Raw genomic sequence first — 12192 nt, forward strand, 5'->3', positions numbered from 1 at the left:
TCTCGAGACAGTTGATATGCCACTCGGACTGATGCACCTGCCAGGATCCCCTTACAAAGCGGCCGCCCATGACCGCGGCCGCCCATGACCGCGCCCCAGCCCGTGAGGGAGGCATCTGTCGAAATGACCAGCCGGGGACAAGACCCTCCCAGCACGGGCCCCTGGGACAGAAACCAAGTTTCCTACCAAACTGATAGGGAACAAAGACACTTGCGCGTAACCCAAATCAGACGGAAAGGATTTCCCCTCGGGGAAAAACCCTTGGTCCTTAGCCACCACTGCAGGGGTCTCATGTGCAGCAGTCCAGATGGTATTACGCTGGACGCAGCCGCCAGGAGACCCAACACTCATTGAAAGTGTTTTATAGTGATGGCGTGGCCTAACTTCACCCCTTTCACGGCAGCCAATATGGTGTCAACACGTGCCGGAGACAATTGTGCCCGCATCGTTGTCGAATCCCATACTACCCTTAGGAACGTAGTCCGTTGGGTGGGCGCCAGCACACTCTTCTTTGCGTTGAGCCTCAGCCCTAAACGCAGCAGATGAGCCAGAACGGCATCTCGATGCCGAACCGCCAACTCTCGAGACTGGGCTAGGATGAACCAGTCGTCGATGTAGTTGAAAATCCAGATGCCCTGGAGCCTCAGCGGGGTCAGTGATGCATCCACACACTTGGTGAATGTGCGAGGGGAAAGTGCCAGGCCGAATGGAAGAACCCGATACTAGTAAGCCACACCCCCGAAGGCGAACCTCAGGAACTTCCTGTGAGAAGGACGGATGGAGACGTGGAAATAGGCGTCCTTTAGATCTATCGTGACGAACCAATCCTCGGATTGGATGTGCGTCACGATGGCGGGGATGATGAGAAAGACTCCCCTATCCCGGTCTTCCCTGAGCTCCGTCGGGACTGGATGACGGTCCTCAGATCGCGTCTCTCAGAAGGCTGAGGGTGAGAGCGCCGTCTAGCTGCCCCAGCTCCTCGGGGGGCCCCCAAGAAGCGACACTCTGCTTCCTCTCCTCTCCGTAGGAGCTCGTAGAGGGAAGGGACCTAGATCCAGACCGGCGAGGGAGGTACTGGCGGAACACTTCACCCTGCGTCTAACGCTCCGTGGTTCTGCAAAGCTCCGCCAGATCTTCCTCAGAGGGACCCCCCCTCTGAACCATCTCCTGTAGCAGGTCAGCTTGGTAGGCTTGAAGCACCGCCATGGTGTGCAAGCTCGCACCTGCCTGGCCCACTGCCATGTACGCCTTCCCCACGAGCGTAGATGTGGTGCGACATGGCTTGGAGGGTAACGCCGGCTTCTCCAGGGAGGACGCAAGTCGAGGGGAAAGATAGCTCGTAAGCGCATCCTCCACCCGAGGCATCCTCCCATAACCACGGTCCCTAACCCCCATCACATTACTGTAGCTTTCAGTGTTAGGGGTGTGGAAAGACGTGTAGAGAAGGGTCTGCCCCATGATTACTCAGTTCATCATGTAAATCAGGAAAGAATGGCAGAGACCGGTGTGGAGGTGGCGCGTGGTGCTTAAGAAACCTTTCATCAAGCTTACCACTAGCCTGTGGTGTCTGCTCCTCCTGTGGCCGGTTGATGTTGAGCTTAGCCACGGCTCTAGTCACCACCTCCAGCAGCACGTCATAGTCGGGCGCCGCCTGATGACGCCGCCCCGACACCCGGAAGTCATCGTCCACTACGCTGAGCACGTCCGCCTCCTCGGAGTCAGATTGCTGCAGCGTCTCCGGATCCAAACCGCGAGCGGGAGAAGCCGAGAACGGGCTCCCGAATGAGGAAAGGAAGCGTCGGAGCCAGCGGATAAAGGTCGGGAAAAAGCCTCAGCCGTCCCGAAATCCTCCAACCGATCACGCTGTGAACCCCATGAGTGGGGCCGCCTCAGCGGCCGCAGGGCCCACGCCTCGGGGAGAACACATCCGGCCATCCTTGGAAAAGAGAGCCATGCTGTACCTCACGGAAAGGGCAGCCCCCTCGAGAGCTGCCCGGGCGTGCTCCATCCCCAAACATGAGACACACATCTCATGAGAATCTCCATCCGTAATGTACCGAGGGCAAGAAAAAAAACACACCTTCTGTACATCTGGTTGCCAGACATGCTGGTAGACTTCTTCTTCAGGTAAGACATACTGCTTGTAGGACTGGAGCTTTCTTCAAACAACATACAGAGCGCCTGCTGAATAGAAAAAAGCTAATGATGAGTGTGTACAGGTGTGCTTTATACTCTTCCGGTTATTCCGTCACACCTTACCGTTCTAGCAACAAGCCAATAGGATTGGAGTGATTTAATTCACGTTCAGACCTGCTACGCCTAGAGGCGTTCCCATAGTGTCGTAACCGACGCAGTTCGAGTTCCCTCGAAGGGGAACAGTGATTTGGCTAAAGGGACCTTCTACTGGCAGCTCTATCAGAAGGCGGCTGCACCCCTGAAGCACCTGCTTTCTCCCTCTGTCTCAGTGGTGCTAGTTTACCACAAGTGAGCTTGAGTACTTTAGACACCCTCAGGTAAATATTAAGACAGTAAATGTGTCCAGGAGTTTGGTTATGTGTGTGTTTAAGTGCAAGTGAGCATCTAGGAGTAAGCTGGAGAGAGGTGCTGAGGAGAGGAAGATGGTGGACTTGCCTTAGTGAGTTTCTTCCTCTGGTTCATTACAGTCTACCGCATTAAATTCAAAATGATGCACAAAGTTGCCCTTCACTGATAGCTGTGATAGCAAGAGAAACGTTCTTCTTGAGTTATCTGTGTTAATCAAAAAGATGATTATCATGTTGTGGACAACACCACAATGAGCTGATTTGTTTTTGGATTAAAAGTTCATTATTTCAATGGAGTGATAGCTCAGGCACTGTGTTAAGTCCCATGCCCTTTTATCACACTGTATGATAATCACAGTGTTATGTGAGTCAGTGTGATACAGTGACAATAAATGATTCACAGTCCATCAGCCCAATTAAATTCTTAAACTTTGACCCTTGTTAAAAAATTATCTTGTTAAATGCAGGATGTCTGACACAATTCACTCATTGGAGCCTCAACTATAACCACACTGACATAACATTGTGAACATAAAGTACACTAATTTAACCTCACAGAACAAGGGAGTTGCTGGTCTACCGTTGCCTCGATTGGTTTGTTTGTATTATTGTGTGACTATGGTGTTTTAAAGAGTTAAAGCACCAAAGTCACAATGTCACAAACATCGATGAACATCGATAGATCAGAGAGGTGTAATTAAGTTTTTGTCAAGGGTGTTTGGTGGCTTTGACGTGAGCGATATAACGACTGTTTCTGGTTAAACAAAAAGGATCTTAATCTTTGAAAAAAGGTCTATCTCTGTAGGGATCCTTTTCAGATCGTTGTCAGGCGCTATAATAACAATGTGTGTCAGTGGCAAAAACAAGCACTTTAGTGGACATACTTTGACGGGGTGCAATTGCCTACAAGGATTACGTTGCAGCCTTGTCTCTTGCTGCCGACTGCGGCGTGCTGGCTTAATACTGGACTAGTTTCAAAAAATGTTGTCTCACTTGACACAAAAACATATACAATATACATATACAAATAGGGTCCAGGATGCAAAATACTAAACTTGGCCTTTAAAGGTTATGTAAGCTATGTAACTGTCATGGTTACAGCAAAGGGATAACTCCCTGTTTCCTGACCTCTAATTTACACTGATTGTGAGAAAATACACATTATTGCTGCCCCCATTCTTTGTTTATATGCAAATTCAGAGGCTGCCTGAAGAGAGATTTTCATCTCACAAGACCTAGTGTGGCATTATTTGCTAAAAATACTTTCTTCTTCAGAAACATACAACTGGGTCCAGGAGATAGATGTGCTGGTCTTAATTTACAGCTTGGCTGATGGGCTTTCCCTGTCTGTAGTTCTGTATTAGGGATTTCCAAACTCTGGATGAGCTGCCACAAATAGCAGAGGACTTCTGTCAGCTTGCACAGTCCAGCTTTTGTCCATGCTGCTGGTGCCATTGATGGATGTCATCTTAGGATCAAACCTCCAGGAACCAGCACCACGGGGGTTACACTACTGTGTAAACTTTTTCCAACCATAAAAATGCAAGCCATGCAAGTGGCAGATTCCAAGATTTTATAGGATATCCAGGCTCTGTACTTGATACCAGGGTTTTGTGCAACAGTCCCATGTTCTGCCAGGCACTGTATCCACCAGCAAGTGGAGGGACGGTGGTTATCCTTGCCTGAGTAACCAGTTGCCATCCTTACATCATACAAAGGCCGGGTACATGAAATATTCAATTGGTGTCATTCCAGGGCTTGAGCTTTGGGGATGATGAAAGCCTGCTGGAGAGCCACACTATTCAAGGCCCTGGAGGTCAGTGCAAGCTTTGCTCTGGACATCATTGCTTGCTGTGCATTTCTGCACAATCTATTCGTCCTTGTTGAAAAAGAGCAAGACTACCTTTAATGAACTTTTTTAATTGTTTAATTTTTTGTTATTAGGGCCCGAGCACATATGTGAGGTCCATATTGAAACTGAAGGAATTATATTTCTTTCTTTCTTTTTTCTGCAAAGTAACCTCAATTTTGGGGGACTAAACAGGCTCGAAAACTCAACAAACTTTGCACATAATTCAGACGGGGCAAAAATGTATTTTATGGTTTCGCGCATGGGTGTGGCAAAATAGCTTGCTAGCGCACCCTACAGAGCAGCCCCTGGACAAAGTTTCACCTATGTGGATATACAAAAAAGCCTCTTGGAGCAATGCCTGACACCCAACAGGAAGTTGGCCATATCGATTTAATGGTCATTTTTGGCGATTTACACACTTTGTACTTTAACGAACTCCTCCTAGGGATTTAGTCCGATCAACTTCAAATTTTCGCTGTGCACTCTAAACCCATTGACGATTAAATGTCAAACTGTTATTACAAGTCAACCAGTTTACCCGTGGCGTGTCATCGAAAATTGATTCGCCATGAAACAGGAAGATGTTATAATTTCAGTACACATTCTCACATCTGCACCAAATTTGATAAGTATAACAAAAGTCCTGCTCTGAACACATCCACATGCCAATATTCACTCAAAGTCATAGCGCCACCTGCTGGCAACAGGAAATTACACATTTTACGCTGTAATGTACTACTCCTAGCAGGTTGGATGTATCAACTTCAAACCTGTCCCAGAAAACCCTTAACACATTGATGAAGCCATGTTGTAAAACTCATGACTTTGATGTTGACAGTGTGGTGGTGGCGTGGCGGCAAACTTAAACTCTTCGCTATGACACAGGAAGATGTTGTAACTTGACTGTACATGCTCACATCTGTACCAGATTTTTCTTCTGTATAATCACAGCAAGTACAAGAGACAAATTTCCTCTACTTCTAGGACCATCAGTTCACACTGTATCGCCACACCTGCATACCAGCAGGGGCACAGAACAAAGGTTCAGAACATAAACACAGGCCTGCTTATACCATTTCTTCAGTGTAACTTAGAGCATGACAAATGTTTGTCATGAGCTAGTGTTGCCATTTATGTGAATGTATCTTTACATGGTTCATAAATGTGAAGTGCACAAAGATTGCCTTTTTGTATCCTGCTGGTCTGCAGGAGTAGCAAGTCACAGCCTTGTATCACCTGGTGGATGACCTGAAAATGTGTCATTGGTTTCTTTTCAATGTCACATAAGTATACTAGTGGTTGTGTTTTAATGACACTGCCATACATGCCATTGTCATAATGTCCATTTGAAGATTACTTCTCTTGCCATTATACCAAGAATATGGAATTGTTTTTTCCTTCTATTTTATCAAACCCATACATTTCCAGGGTTATCAAATCTTAAATAGCAATCACTTGCTACATTTCACTTTGCAAAGCAATGCCTATGTAGCACTGCAATTAGAAAAATAAAAACTGAAATCCTCATGTTGTTCCACTTTGGGCCTAAGGTCAAGTTTATAAAGCCCATTAGAGGACCAAGCCTGTGTGAAATCGACAGAAATTGACAGTGAAATAGACTGTGTCGATACAAAATGACTGCAGTTTGTCAGTCAAACAGAAGTGTCAGTTTTCTCAATCATTGTCAGCTAGGAACTATAATATACTATAATTCCATGCAATTATACATGCATGTCTAGGGATCCATTATAATAGAGAAAGGATTTTTTTATATATTGATGTTGTTGTCACTGAAGAACTCTTTAAATGTAATCGTCACAAACAAATTTGCCAGGAAAATGAGAGAAATCATTCGCTGTCCTCACACCATCCAATGTCCCTCTGCACGGCCTGGTACAGGAAAGGTTCAGTTGGAAGAAACATTTAAGACAGAATTTAAACAGACACACAGTTAGAAAATAAAAACTGAAATCATCATGTTGATATGGTGTAATGTAGCAGTGAGCATTACATTTCTTTAGTGCAGAAATATTAAATATGTTTTGCTCTCATCACCTGTACTTACATTTACTAGGGCATTGCTACCATAGGGAACAAAACATACAAGACATGAACGACACTACTGTATTTAGGGATAAATATATATATGTATAAGCTCTTGTATATTTCCAAATAAATAAGTTATTGTGTTTGACACAAAAAACATGAAACCTACAGTTCTACATAATAAAATATATATCAGTTAAAAGCTGTCCCATAAGAACAGACAGAACAGACACAATGAAAAGAAAACATATTTTTTACAAGGTCAGAAATGTTTCACATGATTTACTGGACACATGGTTCTTCTCCCCTCCTTTTTCAAGCAGTGCATGTTTTTCCGTTGTTTTTTGGCTGGGTGGCGCGAGGCAACATTTGAGGTACTTGGGAGAATGGTGGGGTTGGACATGCATGAGGCAATGAGCACAGGTGGACGTATTGATCGCTTGGACCCTAATGCCTTATGCATGTCAAGATAATATGGCCATGTTGCAGGAGTTTCTTCCACCTGATCCAGACCCAGTGGGCAGCCTAATAAGTTCCTATTGCAAACAGTGGTATGTTAGAAATCTCTGATCAGCATTCTAAACATCAATATTTACATTGGATAACAATTAACAGTTTCTCCTATTTCTTAAAGGCCAGTTGCGGGGACACTTGAACATCAAAATCCAGTTCTGTAATGATAAACGTGTTATCCCAAAATATTTAAGGAACGATGTTGTAATTAAATAAATAAATATCTTAAAGATAATCTAATACAGAGCAATGATGTGAAAATGTATGTGTGTGGGCATTGACAAGCACATATTGCATTCATGACATAGTGAGCTTGTGGAAGGAAAAATTATTAATTAAATAAATGCAAACACACTCACACACATTTTGGCCGCATTTCTTTTTTTGTTTGCCATTCTTAATCTCATTAGGTCCTTGTTTTTTTGTTTTTTTTAGTCCTTGAAATTGCACAGCACAGGCAATTAAGTCAAATCAAATCAACATGTGTACCATTGTCTCGGGAACAGCATTTTTGTTCCAAAATACAATGTAACCTCTAATTCTGTCATGTGTGCACAAAAATAGTCAAATCAAATGTCTGTTTAAGGTAAGGCAACTTTTTACTTGTCCTTTGGAAATCACTGCATGGAACTCACATTTTAGGTATGTGGCATTTCAAAAGAGGGGGTTGTAATTAAGGAGTGTGGTTTGTAAGCCTGCACCTATACAGACTCGGTTTTGGAGGGCTTTATAACCCATTCCTACCTAAGGCTAATGGGTTTGGAATGACACTGAATGTGGCAAATATTATTTATTTTTTTAAACAACAAACAACAAACAACAAACGATCAAAAATGTATATAAAAATAAACATTTCTACAAGAAATTGGCTAACATGAACATAATTTTGTAGTTTGTAGTAAAAGTGATGCAGTGACCCAGATAGGATATTAAACCGCCTCTGTAGATGGCACCCCTCTCCTCAGTGGAGCAGCATGCTTTACATTTACTTACTCAGCCAGGTCTGTTTCCCTACATGGATGTGTTCCTTCTTGAATGACAATGCGACAAGGTAAAGGGCTCCACCTATACTCATAGAAGCAGAGTTATAGTACATAAGCATACTACATTCAAACAGACTTAACCCTCTAATGAGCTCTATAGGCTTAAAGAGGAGCTGAAAGACAGATGCCTGTATGCCCCTGCCGTCACCATGGCAACAGCCCACCTTACTGTTTTGTTTTATCATTGTTTGTGTACCATTTTTTATTTTGCCTTATATGTTACATTTGAAAAATGCTATATAAATAAAGTAATTATTCTATGACCCAACAACCTGGGGCGGGAAGGCAGAATCCGCTGCTCCAGTTCATGCCTGATTGACCTTGTGTATGAAAGGCATCTCAGTCAGGCAGCAATATGCCACCTCTCACCACTGCAGTGGTGGAAGGAGGGGGTTATCACGCTAATGAGCCGGTCATGCTAATGAGCATTCTGCTAGTGGCAGACAACACTGCTGCTCTTGTTGCACAGCACTCTCAGACAGACCAACCTCAAGACCTCCGGCCAGAACAAATCTAATCTGAAGGTTAAACCTGCACTCAGCGTGGATGAAGAGCTCCTACAGTACAAAATTCACACACACAAGTTTATAACATCTACTTCACAAGTCAACAATGTAGAAAGTGTTGCCCAGTATCTTCAGGGATAAAGTTCACTCCATGATGGCCATCCATTGGCAACGTTTAGTGCCAGTGCAGAAAGTCGTGTCCACTCTATGCAGTGAAGTGGAAAGAAAAGATTCTGTTCATACTGCACACAGACAGCAGACGCCCACATGCTTCTATATATGCAATCAAGGGTCTGTGCACTACACTAGAAAATAGAGTTCACCTTTTTATTAACCTTAGCTTCCATAACCTGCCTATACCATAGTTGTTATGTGCAGATATTGTAGAAAGAAATTATCTTAAAAACGTTGGCATGTTAGTATGTAAAAAGAAAAAAAGTCATACTGGGCACCAAACTACATATAATCATAAACTGCTGATAATACAAACTAGAATAAAGCACCACACCTCACCCTCTGAACATCAGCTAAGTGAGGAAAGCTCAGAGCAAGGTCTCAAAAACTGCTTTGCAGGAATTCAGCTTTGACCTGAAAAAGAATCCAGAACAAGCATCACAGTGAGCCTGTGTGGTTCCACTTAGTATGCCAAGACATGCACAGGACACCGTGATGCAATTTCTCCCCTCTCCCTGGGGTGGTTTACCGGGGAAAAGGCATTCAGTTGAGCCACTGTGAACACCTGATGTTTTCAGTCAATCCTCTTTTTCTCACAACATTTTTGACAGCCCATCTATTCTGCATTATATTCAGGAATGGAGGACTGAGAACACGTTCTCTGTGTCGGCCACACTTACACCAGACTGTTCCACTTTGGGCCTAAGGTCAAGCTTATAAAGCCCATTAGAGGACCAATCCTGTGTGAAATAGACTGTGTAGATAAAAAATGACTGCAGTTTGTCAGTCAAACAGAAGTGTCAGTTTTCTCAATCATTGTCAGCTAGGAACTGGGGGGAAATATTCCCTTTTTGAAGGTTTTCCATGTAATTATACATGCATGTCTAGGGATCCATTATAATAGAGAAGGATTTTTTTTATAATACAATCAATTGTCACAAACAAATTTTCCAATAAAATGAGAGAAATCATTTGCTGTCCTCACACCATACAATGTCCCTCTGCAAGGCCCGGTACAGGAAAGGTTCAATTGGAAGAAACATTTAAGACAGAATGTAAACAGACACGCAGTAGCCTCCCCCAGAAACACACACACGCTGTAGTCTGACTTAGTTTTTATGTAATAAACTGCATCTGAGATCTGAGAAATCAAACAATTCATCAGCAGATGGATCAGCAGATGGATCATTTTAAGCCTTTCAGTTACTTTTGTTTTGTCTTATATCCTTTGGGTTACTTATTCATAAATTATCAAGCCACGTGGCACATCATTTCCAACTCATTCAGCAGTAATGTTAAACAGGGGTTGTGAAGTGTTACAGTTTCTATCATGCAGCTGAAGTCATAGAAATTCCAGCATTAGAAGTGTTACAGAGAGGACTGTATTGTCATTGTACCAGAAAACCTTGCTACCTGATCTAAGAAAAGTAAAATGACCATTTCTCATCTCTCTATTTGTTGCATAGCTTGGTTTGGGAATCTTACAGTGCAAAGCAAAAATAAACTGTCTAACATTGTTAAGGTAGCCAGCAAAATAATTGTCACTCAACAGCTTTCCTTGGCAGACATCGATAAAAGACAAGTTATAAGTAAGGCTTGGACCAGCCAGCTCTGACCACCCTCTTTTGGAGGAATATGTTCCTCTCCCCTCTGGGCGAAGAAACAGATTCCCCAAAATAAAAACTAACAGATAGAAATTTTCCTTTGCACTCACGGCAATTAAAGCCCTAAATTTGCACTGAGCTTGAGCTGCTGCTACCTGAGGCTACCATTTCAACTTTTTGAGTACTTTTAGACTTTTAGTGGTGCTACAAGCAGAGTTTCAGGAGCAGGACCACACATCAATTACGTCACTCCCGGCATTTCCATAAATACCCACACAACACACGTCCTCTTCTTCGCTCTTGCATTGCGCACCCCTCCCGCCCACTCCTTTCTCTGTCCAGTCTCCTCATCTCCTTCTTCCTCTCCATAGGGTTATATGGGGGTCCGTCGTGCCCGGGCGCTACGGCGGATTTCCCTGTCATAGCTTCACCACAGCACTTTCGAATGTCTATTCAGCAACTGCAAGCATCATCTTTGTTTGTTTATCACTAAATCATTTAATCGTATCTGTTAATTGTGGTCCTTGCTAGTGAAGACAAACAAATAGATGTTGTACACGGTAAAGGCTGTTCTTATTTTTGTTCATGTCTCATGTATGTTTGTTTTAACTCTATTGCAAATCAGATTTCCTTTGGTGGGACAATAAAGATTTAATTGAATTGAATTGAATGGTCTACAGTGATTATATAACCTACAAATGACTTAAACCTACTATAACCTAAAAATCTCTATCTATAAATGAGTAATTGATTTAGTTTCAACCATCAATCAAAATCAGAACAAACTGGAACCCACCCACCGACCTTGATGGATAAAGACAGCTGACATATCTTTATTTCATTACACACAAGCCTTGTGATTACCTTCACAGCAAAAGTCCACAAAGGTGTCACTAATATGTTATACATTCAGGATAGTAACTGTGTACTCATGCTCATTATATCCTGTGCACAATATCTGCCTTTAATCAACTGGATTGTATTTTTATTTGAACTGACCTTTATTTAACTAGGAAATTCTCTCGAGATTAAAATCTCTATTTTGAGAAAGTCCTGTCCAAAAGGGCAGAATAATTATGTTACGCAAACTAACACAGAACAGACATCCACAGAAAGACGGAGAGTAGCAAGATGTTGAGAAATGGCATATAAAAAATGTCTGCACGTGTAAATATTATTTCATTTCATTTCATATCATGCACAAACCTGGCACATCGCATATATTTGTTGTCAGTTGTTAATCATTGTTGTTCTATATCTTTATATTGTCAATTTATATATTTTTGTACACAATATTCTCTTCCGTTGCAATACGTCTGCACAACACGAGCCGGGATTATGCATATGTAAATATATGCATTTTTTTTTCTCTGCAAATAGTTGTATTGTTTTTCTCTGTTCTTTTATTATTCTTATATAACTTGCATTTGTATATTCCATATTTATATATTTCTACATTTATTTATGTGGACTGTATGTTTGTCTATGTGTAGCACCTTACCACCAAAGTAAATTCCTTGTATGTGTAACACTGCTTGGCAATAAAGCTCCTTCTGATTCTTAAAAACATTTCTTTGAAAAAAAAAAGAGTCTACAGCTATGCTAGTGGCTCTGTGAAGATGCTCTTAGACACTATTTCTGTGAGTTAATGAGGTATTCACCTTATGTGGGATGGATGTTAGAGATGGAATCGAATTGGACTTAACTAACTTAACTAACCATATTTATTTTGTTTTCAGGTGGTTCGATTAAATAGTAATTAAAAAATTAGTGTGTTAGTGTAACGGGTGTGGTTAGGGGCGTGTGAAGGACGACACGAGATGGCTTCTTTTTCTTTCTTTCTTCTTTTTTTTCTTTCTTTCTTTTTTTTTTTTTTTTTTTTTACAATTTATTGGCTCCTGTATAACCCAA

This window comes from Micropterus salmoides, unplaced genomic scaffold (assembly GCF_014851395.1).
Source record: "Micropterus salmoides isolate LMB-PRFRI ecotype aquatic unplaced genomic scaffold, ASM1485139v1 Ms_hic_scaffold_4, whole genome shotgun sequence".
Lineage (NCBI taxonomy): Eukaryota > Metazoa > Chordata > Actinopteri > Centrarchiformes > Centrarchidae > Micropterus > Micropterus salmoides.